The sequence below is a fragment of the Poecilia formosa genome, unplaced genomic scaffold (genome assembly GCF_000485575.1).
Source record: "Poecilia formosa unplaced genomic scaffold, Poecilia_formosa-5.1.2 Scaffold288, whole genome shotgun sequence".
Classification (NCBI taxonomy): domain Eukaryota; kingdom Metazoa; phylum Chordata; class Actinopteri; order Cyprinodontiformes; family Poeciliidae; genus Poecilia; species Poecilia formosa.
In genome coordinates, this window is record NW_006800227.1 from 756,661 (window position 1) to 771,122 (window position 14,462).

The 14,462-nt window shown below is 37.4% G+C and overlaps 1 protein-coding gene, 1 long non-coding RNA gene and 1 pseudogene across 2 annotated transcripts in view; 1 reads left to right on the forward strand and 2 right to left on the reverse strand.

Moving 5' to 3' along the window:
• The window catches only part of LOC103151663 (oocyte zinc finger protein XlCOF6-like), a 16,418-nt pseudogene extending 14,195 nt beyond the window's left edge, over window positions 1-2,223 (reverse strand).
• LOC103151691 (gastrula zinc finger protein XlCGF42.1-like) overlaps window positions 1-14,462 on the reverse strand; it is a 37,098-nt gene that overhangs the window by 9,648 nt on the left and 12,988 nt on the right. The window lies entirely within an intron of this gene.
• LOC103151665 (uncharacterized) lies at window positions 13,088-13,867 on the forward strand. The gene is made up of 3 exons (XR_001664714.1): window positions 13,088-13,342; window positions 13,442-13,652; window positions 13,758-13,867. It is a non-coding gene; the product is annotated as an uncharacterized LOC103151665 (long non-coding RNA).

The following is a 14,462-nucleotide window of genomic DNA, read 5'->3' on the forward strand; positions in this document are numbered from 1 at the left end:
AATGCAACCTTTTAGTGACTGTAATCTATAAAAAAAGAGCTGCCTGTTTGCTGCAGTGGAGATGAAGATGGTCCATTCAGGAAAGCAGAGCTGCAACAAACTTTAACTTGGAACTGCAGAAAAAAGAAAAACAAAAGCAAAAATTGAATTGTTAATGCATGTCACCATGAGAAAAGCCTACTGAGTTTTGCTTAAAAAACTTTTTTTCTCACATGACGTCATGGGCAGGGCCCAAAATTGCAACAAATATTTCTGATTTGTGCAAATAAAAGTTTGTTTGGCAAATAACTAAGTTCACGAGGCAAAAATTAGTTATTTAATTTAGAAAAAAGTTAAAACATTTTGTTTTTAAACAAAGAAATCATTACAATTCCAAAAGTTTTGATTACAATTTTATTTTACTTAACTGATATTATTTTTTTTTTTCATTGAATAATTGGGGGGAAAAATAACTTCATATTCTGCGAACCAGACCCTAAACTTAAAGTCTGGATTAAGTTTTTTCCCCTTCATTATTGACACACATTATATCTATCATGATAATTCAGGGTGAGTTATTTTTAATTCTAAATTAATATCCTTGTTGGACTTTTATTTAAGTGCTATTTTCCTTCAAGACACATTTACCTAATGCTGGAATAAATACAATGCACATTATGCAGCAAAGGAAATTAGAATATCGGACATTTATCCATTATGGAGATGATCGGTTTTGGACGGGCGATGTGCCCCTATTGCATAAGTGATACTGAAGAATGACTGATTTCATTAACGGTACAGGGAAGAAGCTTTTTAGTTATCTAGCTTTGCTAGCAAAGTCGTTAGCTAGCAGCTAGCTAATAGCACAACAACAGCCTAATGTCTGCATGATAAAAATACTGAATCAATAGATAAGAACAGTTTCTCCTCACCTGGCTGCCTCCTCCCGCTCAGTAGTTCTTCAGAGAAAGGCAGACAGAGGCCTGTCAGTGTCTGTTGTATTTCATTACCTCTCTGCTTAAACCGCTGAAGCAGAAACGATGCTTCAACGTTTTCCGTCATCCGACAAATAGCAAGTCTACTCCACTTTATTCACCAAAAACGTTTTTTTTTTAATTTACCAAAAACTGATCTGTAATCTGGAACGTTCGCTATGTTGAGCTCCAGTTAGCCGCCTTATCTCACTGCGAGAGAGGCAACTGCGTCATGCGTCACGGGCAAAAGGTCAAAGGTAACAAGGTGACCGGAGGGCTTATTGTGTTGTACAAAAAAAACCCCAACAAAAAACAAATAATTTTAGTACATGTTATTATGTGTCAGAAGAGGGCTTAGAAAATAATAATACAAAAAAATAAAAATAAAATAAAAATTGACCAAAAGGGCACTTGGGGGCAAGGAGCAAAAGGGGCAGGTGCTCAAGCCCCCCCAGCTGCCCCTCCCTCCTTCCCCTCTGCACGTGCCTGGTTGTATCTGTGAAACACGATTTGTAAGCGCAAAAAGAAAATAAACCTTTGCCTACGCCTACAAATGTTGAACAAGTACGAAGGAGTCGCCAGATACACGCACACACAAAACTGCAGTGACGTACAGATCCAGGTATGAGTGCACAGCTATTTTTCATGTCCAGCCCCATCTCAACCTTACACAAACAAACATGAAGTGAATAAATCGACCGGGTACGTCCTAAATCTGACTGGTAGGCATAAGTGCGGGACGGATCACTAACTGTAATTGTCATATTATCAGATAATCCGGGTCGCAGTTGATCATTTTTAAGCATTTAATATTTATAGCTGGGGCGGATTCGTCATTACAGTTTGGCGTAAAAGTTCTTTGAGTTCAGCGCTCCTTAACCAGTCTCCAACTCTCGTTAACATATCTCCAACTTTACTCAACCCGCATCATCAGTAAAACGTGAAGGTGTTTCGTACCTATCCGGTGTAAGATGATCTTCGGTATCCGAGTAAAATCCATCAGTGTGAGGAGATCCGCCATCTTTTCCTCCATCTTAACGTTGTTTTCTTTCAGCTCTGTGAATGTTTCTTCAGCAGGAGTTTCCTGCTCGTTGATAAACTCTCTCTGTGAGGCTGAACTGAAGACAGTTTACAGAAAACACGGGAATATTTAACTAAAACACCAAACCTGTTTCAAACGACCTTCTAAGAGGAGCTAACGCTACCTCGTGTGCTCCGTAGCTTTCCGTGTGTTTCACTTTGGCTGTCCTGAAGAAACTGTAAACGATCTTTTGTTCCGCCTTGAAGTTTCCGCTTTGAGCCTCCTCTCAACATACAGTTACATTAAATATCTTACAACATTAATAAAAGGTTCATATATTTCAGTGAGTGAAACACAGTATTTAGAGTAATTACACAAACACGGAAGGTTCCAAGCCTTTTATTTTTGTTAATTATAAGCATTTTCTGCAGCTAATAAAAGCCTAGCATTTATAATTAGAATATCAAATAACGATGATTGATAGTGAAAAAAAATCCATCCTTTCTTCCATTTTCTTTACACCCTTGTCTCTAGTGGGGTCGGGACAACATTGAATGGATGAATGAAAAAAAAATACTCAAGAAATGCAAGCTTGGAGTTAGGATTAAATGGTATCTAATCTTTCAAAAGAACTATATTGGAATGTATAATAATTTTTTGAGTATGATCTTTATACTTTGTAAAACAATCTAATGTTATATCAGGTTGTAGTTTTGTAGGTTGTGATTCAGTTTTAAAGTTCAACATTGAATAACTACATATATTTTAGAAGACCACAAAGATTTCTCGTTTTGACTTGAAAAATTGCAAATAATTGACTAAATGTGAAAAAGGTTAATGTTGCCAAGTAAAAGTCAAAACATGAAAGGCCACAAATACAATTAAAGTATTTTATTTATATCACTCTATATATATGCAGTATCTGACAAAGGAGACGCTATTAATGACACATTTAAAAACATACAAACAAAATATGAAAATACTAAATAACAGAGGAAACACTGTGACGCCTCCCAAATGAACAAAATGTGTTTAACTGAAGCTCCTCCCAGCTAAGAAACAAAAGTCATTTTGCAGCTGTATAAAATATCAATATACTGTCATGAACCTGGTTTCCTGCTGCAAACCTTGAACATCTACTTCACAACATGTGCGATGCTAATCTGGTTCTGTCCAGTTTCTCTGTTTTCCAGACTCGATATGTCGGGAACCTTTCAGGCGATCAGAACTTGTTGACTGGAACAAACAGTTGGAGGGTTCAGAAAAACTGGTGATGAGTTTCTGTTGAATGATTCACCTCCAGCAGCAACAACCACACATCATGTCTCCCCCTGCAGGCCTGACAGAGAAGCACCTTCATGCTGCCACCTGCTGGCAAGAGCCTGATACTACAACTACATTGTTTCAGTTGTAGAAATCATTGACTCAGCCATTTTATGTAAGAACAAGAATCTAATTTAAGTTCATTAATTTTGATGGTAAAACCGACAAAATCCTGTATTTAATGTGTTTGAACTCTTGAAGATGTTTTTCCTTCAGTGGTTCTCGGTCCAGCACCACTACAAGCAATGTTTGAAGAGTAAAACTATGTTGATACATTTATGTAGTAGTTAATGAGATAGGTTTTCATGTCTTCACCATCAAATAAAAATATGTGCTGGTGTTTGGACCCAGTGGCTCCTGTGAGTCCTCCTCTGTTGACCTGGGACCCTTGGAGGAATATTTTAAACCTGTTATTCCAGATCTTGGTTTTGACAGCCAAATCAGAGTCGTGGTTAAGTCCAGCTTTTATCATTTAAGGCGATTGGCGTCAGTGAAATCTTTTATTTCCAGGCAGCATTTTGAAACAGTGATCCACGCCTTTATTTTGACTCGATTGGATTACTGTAACTCACTTTATCTGGGAGTCAGTCAGTCGCTGCTCTCACGTCTGCAGCTGGTTCAGATGCTGCTGTACAACTTTTGACAGGAACTCCAAAGAGGGAACATGTGACCCCTGTCCTGACCTCACTTCACTGGCTGCCTGTATATTTTAGGATTCATTTTAATTTAAATCGCTACATAATCTTGCCCCAGCTTACCTCTCTGAGCTTCTTCAACCCTACATGCCCTATCGGTCTCTCAGGTCAGCTGCTCTTGGAGATACCAAGATCAAGAAGGAAGCTCAGAGAAATCATGTTTTACTGTTATTGCAAGGATCTCTAGATGCTTTACTTAAAGCTGACATTGAAAAATATGGCAACAGTTAATGACGATGACAATCACTGAATCATCCATCAATATTTATTCAAATCAACATTTATTAGAAATTACATTCTGCTCAAAATACTAGTGTAAATTTTTAAACATTCCTTTTTAATAATATATTTTGCTTCTCATAGCAAAGAATACCAATGACAAAAATTTGGGGAAATAAATAATTATCTGTGGTTAGCAGCAAATCAAAATCTGACTAGATCAATTTTATTTTTGAGACTTTTTTTCAAACATAGAAAAAGAACTGCTTTAATATGTAAAATATTTAACATCATCATACATGGAAACAACAAAAATGTAAAAGCTAAACTCAATTATTCTACAAAGTACAGAACTCCATGAAAACTGAAACCCACAGAAATGAACCCTGCTGAATGTGTGACCCTCTTTAACTTCAGTATCTAATGGGATACCGATGGGAATCTGAAGCACAAATACGACTGAAAAGTAAAACAAAAAATTGGATTAAGGAAAACAAGCTGGTAGGCAAAAGTAGACCTCAGTAGGCCTCACATACAGTGTCTGACCAGTATTTTGGTCAGACACTGAAAGACACAGTCACAGTGAATCACTAGCAACCTGCAACAATCTGTTGACTAACATTTTCTACTTGCTGTTTACATCATCCGACCAGATTTTCCATTCGATCTGATGCCAAAATGGATCTGAGGTGTTTTGTTCCTAAAGTTTNGTGTTCCCGCTAAATACTGCATATACCCAATTTGGGTTGTCTTGGCCTTTTTATCGCAGCCTGTGGGGTTTACCCTGACTGGGAACGAGAATACAACCTGCTGAATGTGACAGGTAGCCAATCAGAAAGCGCTGTGATGTAAGAACAGAGGGGAATCCCAAACAGCTGACATATCACGCAACTGAGAGTCCGGTGGATATCGGAGATGATATGTGAAAATGTTTATTATTATATGTAAAGGTCATTATTATATATGTTTATGTTTATTCAGTTAAAAATGTTAACTATGAAAAAACATAGTCACCTCCAAATCATAGTGCAGCAAATAGAGCGGCTGCTCCCGCTGTCTTTTATCCACCGCCTTTTCTTTATGTTACGTCTTTTATCTTTTAAAATGACTCCACAAACTGTCACTATTGCTTCTACATCGTCATCCGTGTTTGGTTATTCTAAATTCCCGTATGCTATGTTGGGGGTTTTGTGGATTTTCTTCTGGAATCGCTATGTTTGTGACTGGAATCGGTTCGTGTGGTTTGTTGCTCCTGCCGTGTAGCTGAACACGAACCGATCGAACCTGCTGTACTTTTATCAGCTCTGTGGTCACAGAGGTTTGGAAAATCGTCCGACAATCCTTAAATCTTGCCTAAACCAGACTTAAGACTCACAAGCTCTACTCATCTCCTCTCGACCACTAACGCTCTCTGACTCTGGTCGCTATGGTAACGTTTACATATCCCTTCAAAATAAGATACAGATGCGCCACAAAAATGAACATTTTACTTTCGTGAAAATTTTAACTCACGATAATGACTAACGGGAGCCCTGAGCTTGTTTCTCTGCAACGAGACGGTCCATCTGGGAGTGACGAGAGACGATGACACCGGAAGTGTTGCTTATATCCACAGCCTGCTTGGTCTCTACGTGGTGAAGCAGCTTGAAGCTTCATTGCCTCATTAGCAGCTGGTCGCCGCATGTTACACAGAGAGGCTTAATGTGGGACTCACCTACCGGTCCGGGATAAATCCATCCTCCTGTCTCTTCTCTGGGCCTTTTCCCCTTTGCAAAGAAACTTTCCAAAGACATCTGATCCGTTTCTTACTCATTTTGCTGCTTGTGAGCTCGGTGTTGGCGCGCAAGTAACTGAGAGAATCCGGTTAAAGAATTTTCAAAATAAAAGATCCTCCAGACTCAAATAATACATAAAACGGAAATATTTAATTATTTCTTGCGCGGCCCGGTACCAATTGGTCCACGGACCGGTACCGGTCCACAGACCGGGGGTTGGGGGTCACTGCTTTAAACAACAATTTGAAGTCTGCTGTAAAATTCATGTTTAGTCAACGTGTGAATTTACTACATCAGGATCAAATAACTTATTATTCATCCATGAGAAATTATGATCATTAAGCTTAAATTTATTTTTCAAACTTTATTAATTTCTACAATATACGTTTTACACAACTACTACGTTTTTCCATCTTGACCAAAGCCCTATCTGGCAACCCAACGGTGCAAGAAATTTACGTAAAGCCTAATGACGACCACGTTCTTACGACTCTGCTTTTAGTAGTGATCGAACGTTTGAGAACGCACTGATACAAAGGTAAGTCTTTCAATTTCTTTTGCAACGCTTTTGATGATTTCAAAAACATATGATACATGAATGACACACTACAATCTGCGACAGTCATAGGCTACGCTAGCGATTTCCTGCAACCACATGGGATTTTTTTCCCCCCATTTTTTTTAAACATGGTTGCTAAAAAAATACCTTGTTGATATATTTATCACCAGCGTATTATAGCGTGACAGTTGACAACACTATTTTAATCGGGGTTATAATAAAATTAATATTTTTTGTGGTTGACTTTGCTTAGGGTTATAAGCCATCGCATCGACAGCTAACTCCGAGCGTTGCCATTACGCTCTTAATGTAATTGCGCCTGTCCTGGGAAATAGCATTGGGAGTGTTAGACCGCGAACACATAAAGTGAAGTTATGTACAGACATTATTTTGCCCACAGACATTTATTTTTGTGATTATCAATTAATTAGCATGTGCTTCTGCATGTGGATTTGCGTTTTAAGTGTACTGTAACAACAATTTTATTACTCTAATTATTATATTATCATGGATGATTATGCAACCTACTGAAACAATTTCTTTTCCGTTGTCCTTTTTTTTACATGCATAGATTCTTAATTCTTTGACTGCTTACAACAAATTTGTGAACATGGACGGTAAGATGTACTATATAATATTTGTATGGAATGAAATTATTTTTAATTGCAGAAATAGATAGAACTGTAACACTCATAACCTATAATGACACTACATTCTGTGTTATTATTATCACACATTTATTGTTTCTTATAATTTCATGTTTTATCTGGATCTTTCTGTGTTTTTTATCACAGCTTCCCATTGTTTTTCTGATAAGGACTCTTTTTTGGCCAGTGCAGCCTCACAGTGTATGTTTTGTGACAAGAAAGAAATTGGAAATGCTGCTCATCTCATGTCACAGCATCTCAAAGAGCCAATTTATTATATTAACAACAGTCAAGGTATGATAGAATTTATTTATATCTAACGTCTATTGATGATGAAATTTCTTTTATTTGTATTATGCAATGCTTTATAATATCTGTATATATATTTTTTAAGAAAAATTTGTGGTTGCCTGCTTCTGTAAGGATGGCACAGATTCAAGCAGGAGTCACTACCACTGCCCAATGTGCAAATGTTCTGTTTTCTCAAGATCTCAAAACTTCATAAAGCATTTGGATCGCATACACGGTTTGTAGTTTTGATTCAGACAAATTCTTATATTCATGTGAAACGGTATGATTAAGCATTACAATAAGTACTCCCAAGACATTTGTATGCAATGCGCTGAAAAGTCAAATTTTAATGTTTATGTGGTTGTATGAGTGCATGACTTTTTAAGTTTTATTTAAAATTTCTGTCTTGCAGGTACCACATCCAAAAAAAGAAAAGGTAATTTATTAATGTTGTTTTTCAACACCTCATTTTAAAAATATGTCTTTCCACATCATGCTTTTAATGTGGATTATGAAAGCCGCACCAAAAATATATAAGCTTTGAAGATGCCTGTACTATTAACAATGACATTATTTATCACATAACTTGTCTTGAAGCCAAGTGGAGTGTAATGCTAGCCAACAAATGGGCACAAATTTAATTAAGACAACACCTTCTTCATTAGCATAATATATAATAAAACAATAACAATTCAAAAAATTTGATAGATTTGTAACAATAAAAAATCATTGTATAAAGACTTACAAATATATGCATATTTCTTTGGAAAAATCTGTGATTATGGAAAACTAAAAAGAAAATGTATACATTTCTTTACAATTACACATCCATAAGGGAAAGGAACCACCCAAAAAATGTCTTTTATTGAATTTTTTTTTCATTCATAGGTTCCTACTTTGTCATTGGATTTTCATTGTGCTGTTTTGTAATCTAGAGTTAGTTCTCCTTACCTACCCGATAAAGACTCAACCAATTTTCTATATGAAACCCATTTATCCTATCAACCACAACAACATAGATAAGTCATTAATTAATCATAATAGTAAACCTTACAAAAGAGGTAAAAGTATCCTATTGATTATTTGTCTTTACAGGTTCGAAACAGCAGTTTCAAATTTATTAACAACCCTTTTTATATTCAAAATATGAAAAGGGTTGATAGTGTCATGTCATGAGACTGACATGACACTATCAAAAACATGACAACACTGTCATGACCATGAAGAACTCTTTATGAATGTTTATGACAGTTGTCATGAAGTGTCATTTGGTAAATAATGACACTTTTAATGCCAGTTTCCTCTAAAAGTTGCATTGAAAGTCCATTAAAAATGCCAACTTGGCATTAAATTATCATAATTTAAGAAATCATGCTAAATTGGCACTTTTAATTGACTTTTAATGCAACTTTTAGAGAAACTCGGCATTAAAAGTGTCATTTACCAAATGACACTTCATGACAACTGTCATAAACATTCATAAAGACTTCTTTATTCTCATGATAAGATGTTATGTCATGTTTATGACATAACATCTTATCAGTCTTATGCTCACCCCATCAAATGAAGTGTTACTGAAAATACAGTTTTTGTTTCTTCTTTCAAGTAACTGTTGGTNGATATCAATTAATTAAGGCCATCAATCAATCATCCGATTAAAATTTGACAGAAGGGTGTCCATATAGTCTTCTCCCAAACATTTTCTGGGACCCCACTGTTTTCATGGGGATTGACTTTTTTGGGAGCAAAATGAATGTACGTAGCTGAACATAGACAACAACATCGGTAGCCTACAGGCTACTTGTTAACAAGCTTAAGGTGCTGTATTGATATTAGCTAGTCATCTTTTAGCTAACATTACCTGCATCCAACAGCTTAACTCAGTCTGTTAGTTTGGGGGAAAACTGTGAAAAGTTCTTTGCGTTTTGATGGTTTGCTGCCGTGATTCTAACACACCTGTAGCTCTGCACAGCAGCAGCAGGTCTCCTTCACTGCCGTTGCGTGTAAAGGCGGCTCGGAAAAACAGGTTACAACATGTTAACAACGGATTAAACAGTTTTAACCGTTGATAAAAGTGACAGAGGACACAGATATGGGGAGTGTGGAAGCCTCTACTGTATCAAATTGACATAGGAACAGAGAGTTGGCCAATATAAGGTAAAAACCCAGCGCATACAGTGTTCATGTTTTTTTTTCTTCCAGACGGGGGGTGTGCCCCACAGTTTGGGAACCTCTAAGTTAAAGTATTTCTACAACTATAACTCTTTCCACAGGTCCCACATAAGAAAGGCTTCTCACCTGTACGAATCCTCATGTGATCAAGTAATTGTGATTTCGTCCTGAGACATTTTCCACAGGTCACACAAGACAAAAGAGAAGGGAGTTTAGTAAGGGGAAATTTTTCTGCCATAATCCAAGAGCACACAGAAACACGTCTCTACCAGCTCTTCGATATTTCAGGCAAGGCACAAAAATGTGGCACAAACCAGGATGTAAAATCATTCATGTTAGGTAAATTGTATTATTATCAACTATTCGTTATACTTTTATACTGCTCTTACCTTATGTACTCTTATTTGTTTTAGTCATATCTTTTAAGGAATGTTTCTGCATTGTTAATCACTCTGATTTCCTTTCTCAGAGGGCCTCTCTGAAGAAGAGCAGTGACGCAGCTCTTCACAGAACGCCCTGCTTTTGACCTCTTAGATAGCTGTAAAACCGTCGCCGTGAAGATGTACAACTTGCTCTGTTTGACCCTGTGTCAGAAACTGGAGGCGCTGTAACTGTGTGATGAAGTGTTATTTCCCCCTCCCTTTAGAGTTACAGCGCTCTCTGTGATTAGGGATACTAAAGACAATAAAAAGAGAGGAGCAGGCAAATGTGCTTTCAGAGAGGTAGGAGATTGTAACTGAAAGCACATCTCTGTCTGTTCTCCTCGTGAGTATTCAGAATCTAACTCTCTGTTGTCTTTCCTGTGTTATTTGGTCAGGTGTCAACTCTAACAATTCACAAGACCTTTATTAAATCAATGCATTTGGCCAAATGGAGACATAACTCACCTACAAACATGGACAGCAATGAGTCCCTGGAGGAGAAGGTTGTGTCTGAGTGGGAGTGAGGACTCCATACTTTAATCTGTCATCCTTGAACCCAGAGACATCACAAACTTCTCCAGTTATTCCCATACACACAAACTATAGCTGTCAAATCCTCTCCTGATTAAAACACTCCACTCTTGGCTGCTGCCCATTTAAGAAGTTGTATTTTCTCGTATGTACTGGATGTTTCACCTTTTTCACCATCCTGTTCTGGCATGATTTGTGCTCCGTATATAACTGCTGCATGCAAACAATTTTATTCATCTTATCCTTAGCTGAAACATTTGAAACTATAAACGGAATACAAGCTTCTAAAGGGTTTAACACAGTGTAGCAATTTTAAGCATTATACTTTATATAAAAAGGATGTAATTGCGGTTGTTTTGATATTTACAATTATCTGCGTTGGTCACAATAAGATGACTTGATTTTTCCCCAACACCATTCAACAAAGTAATCCTCTAATATGAGTCAACTTATTTCCTATTTCTGATACACCTGACAGCTGCAGAGTCATCTGAGTATTTAATATAGTGCATATTTCATATGAAATGTAATTTGTTATGTGACTTTGTAACATTTATTTTCTGTGTCAAGTTTCAAGATATCTTTAGATTTGTTCACATACTGAGTATAAGTATGTGTGACATAAAGCATTTAGAATGACAGAATACTCTGTGTCAGTTGTTCAGTAGGATTTATGGTTCTGTTCAGCTCAGTATTAGTGTTCATGGTAAAATATTAACATTGACATTTGTTTTTTTTTATTACAGCACCAGTTCAAATTACCCTTAAATAGTTTAAGTTTGGTGTTGAGTATTACTCTTTGTATTATGTGATTTCTGTTCAGCGTTACTTTTGTCCCTTAAGGCATACCGTAGTTAGGGCAGTGATGGCGTCTCAGCTAGCTGTAACCAATGTTGCTGGTATCTGGTGGGGAAGTTGGGTAACCGAACCACTGTGTTAACACGTGGGAAAGACTTGCAAGATATGTGTGTTCTCCTTATAAGTGCGTCATTGATGAGTAAGTTGCAATATTTGAGTGTTTACTGCAGCTAAATGAGTGATTTGAAGTTTATTTGTTTGCTGTTATTTCACCTGTTGCTAAGTCCGAGCTGTATTATAGAGCATTGTGCTGAACATACATATCTACTTTGGAGTAGAGGCATGGATATTAACTGTGGAGTTAACTTGCCTTAGTTTGTTAATTAATATTGATTTTGAGGTTGAGCTTATCTCTGTTTTATCTATTTCCTTCTTAGTTTATCTAAGATATAATGGCATGGTGTAATGTGTAATGATGGGTATTTTCCTCGAACCTTCATTAAAAGAACCACAGACAACGTATATGAATTTTATGACCAAGCTTTTGCAAAAGGAGAAGTCTCAGCAAACTGAGAACGTTCTGAAGACCTTTGGTTGCAGCTTGTCTTTTATTATCAAGCAAAAAGAAGTTTAGGTAAGGAAGACAGCAGAGACAAAATACGACTGCACACAGACAGTTTCTAAGGTAGGGAGTATTCCGGTTGATAAGGAGGCACCTGTGGAAACATAATTCAAGGTCTGGGAAACACACAGATAACTGTTTCACATGAAGACAAACAGGCAGATGGGGTCTCCAGGTCAGTTTATATGAGAACACTTTAAACTGAAAATCACAATAATACTGAATGTTGATTAACTATTGATTAACATTAGACTGAATATGAACTAAAGTAATAACAAAATGATAATACCAAAAAATCTCTAACAGTAATGATAGGACACCTTGAACTTATTTTCTGTATTTTTGTTTATTCTAGGAAACCACACACACATACACCTTCGCATAGACACACATTTGCTGCACCTCATCCAAACATCTGGTCCTGAGCTGAATCCTGGACTAAGTGGTGTTCTGGCCGACACTCCAGGAGAGACAGCAGACGCAAATCGTGACACCGCACCTACTAATGGCACTTCTGGTGGCAGGTGTCATTATGCGCCACAAGTGCCACTGTTTTCGGGGCTAGCTGCCAGTGTTGTTACTGCCTTCGGCTGACCTCGGCACCTCATACTGGTACTTCCGCTGACACCTGCCATTATTAGTCACAAGCATAGACATAATATAAGAGTAGACCCTGCACATCGGCTGCTCCGGCGCAGAAAATACGGTGGCCATCTTGGAGGGGTCATCCCTCCTACTTTGCTCAACCAAAACAGCAGAAGATGCCTCAGCACTGAGGGATATTGTTGTTCGGATCTATGGATTATTGATGCGAGGGCTTGACAGACAACATTTCACAAGTAAGATGGACATATTATTGTGTATATATTGTGATTAGAATATTACTTTACTGTATTTATGTCCACCGGCGAGATACCAGCTAATATTAGCTACAGTGCTTGGTGTAATACGGGTTCAGCCCCGCTATGAAGGCTAACTGAGATTCTGTAAATCTAAAAAAAAAAAAATTATTCTCTAACATTGACTTAGATTATCTGACACAAGGGCCTATATTAGAAATAAAACAATATAGCACATATTATAAAACTTATATTACTTGTTATAACATTCACCAGCAAAGTTTACAAAGGTAGTAAAGACTATTTGTCAGGGTTCTTGTGTGTGTGTGTGTGAGTGAGTGAGGCATCTGTTCCAGTGAGGATCTTGGTGGAGAACCTGGGCAGCCTACGCAGGTGGATCTCATCTGCCTCATCAGTGTTGGGGATAAAGGAGCAGCAGAATATTCACTCAGCGCTGGATGATTAACATGCACCGGTAGACTCTCCAGCCGTTTCTTGTGGTTGCTAGTTGATTTGATCTGTCTCTGCAATACTTTACCAGTGGTTTCAAGTCCCTGTGTTTGCCTGCCTCTAGGTCGGTCTCTGGATTTTCTCTGGACCAAGTTTCTTTGTTCTCTCCTCCTGAGGATTTCCCTCCAAGTCTGCCTGCCCGCTGTTCCCTCCACACCTCTCCACCAGTTCTCCGGCTCCAATCATTACCATCCTCACTCCTCTCAGGAACCTCTGTGACCAATCTCCACACTGGACCTTGGCAATTCCCCATGCCTCAACATAGCCATTCTAAAGTAAGCCTTTTCTCTGTGCATCGCTGAACATCTGTTTTTTTGAACCACCAGTAACCCCGCTCTCATTCCAGGCACCTCCGATCGTTTGTCATTACCGCCCCTCAGAGGACTAAGAAGATTTGTCTGTTGACTAAAGAAAGAGAATAAAAATCTTACCTTACTCTGGCTTGTTGATTTTTGCATGTGGGTCAGAAGGTTAAAGCCGAACATGGCACTATTATTTATATTCTTTCACTCTGTCAAAGGAAAGATACATCCCGTTTTTGTTTTGAAAGTTTCATAAAGACACGATGTGAGGAAGAAGAGGGAGAAATCTATAAAGAGAGACGGATTCACCGCAGCACGGATGAATCTCACATCGGATTTTGGACTCAATCTCAGCTGCTGAATCACTCTGAAGCTAAAACTCGTCGGCTGAAAAACATATACATATATCTACATGTTTATACATACATACAAACATGTATCCAATATATATTATTCACTATTAATCATTATTTATTTGTGCCATTTTTAATCATTTATTTGTGTTTGTATAGTTATATAAATATGTATTGGTATTACTAAATCATTTATTAAATAAATTATGAACGGCTGTGTGCTTTGTAATATGCTCATCATACATCAATATCAGAATATTCCATCCTATTCGACTGTTATAGCCACTAAGCATATTTAAATATGCTGAACTATGCATTAATACATACTTAAATAATACAATTGTTTATAAATGTAGCTTTGATAGACGTTGGAATATGGTTTCCAGTAACAAAAAAGCCTATTTTCGCTGACGAGATTTGGAGTGGCGAT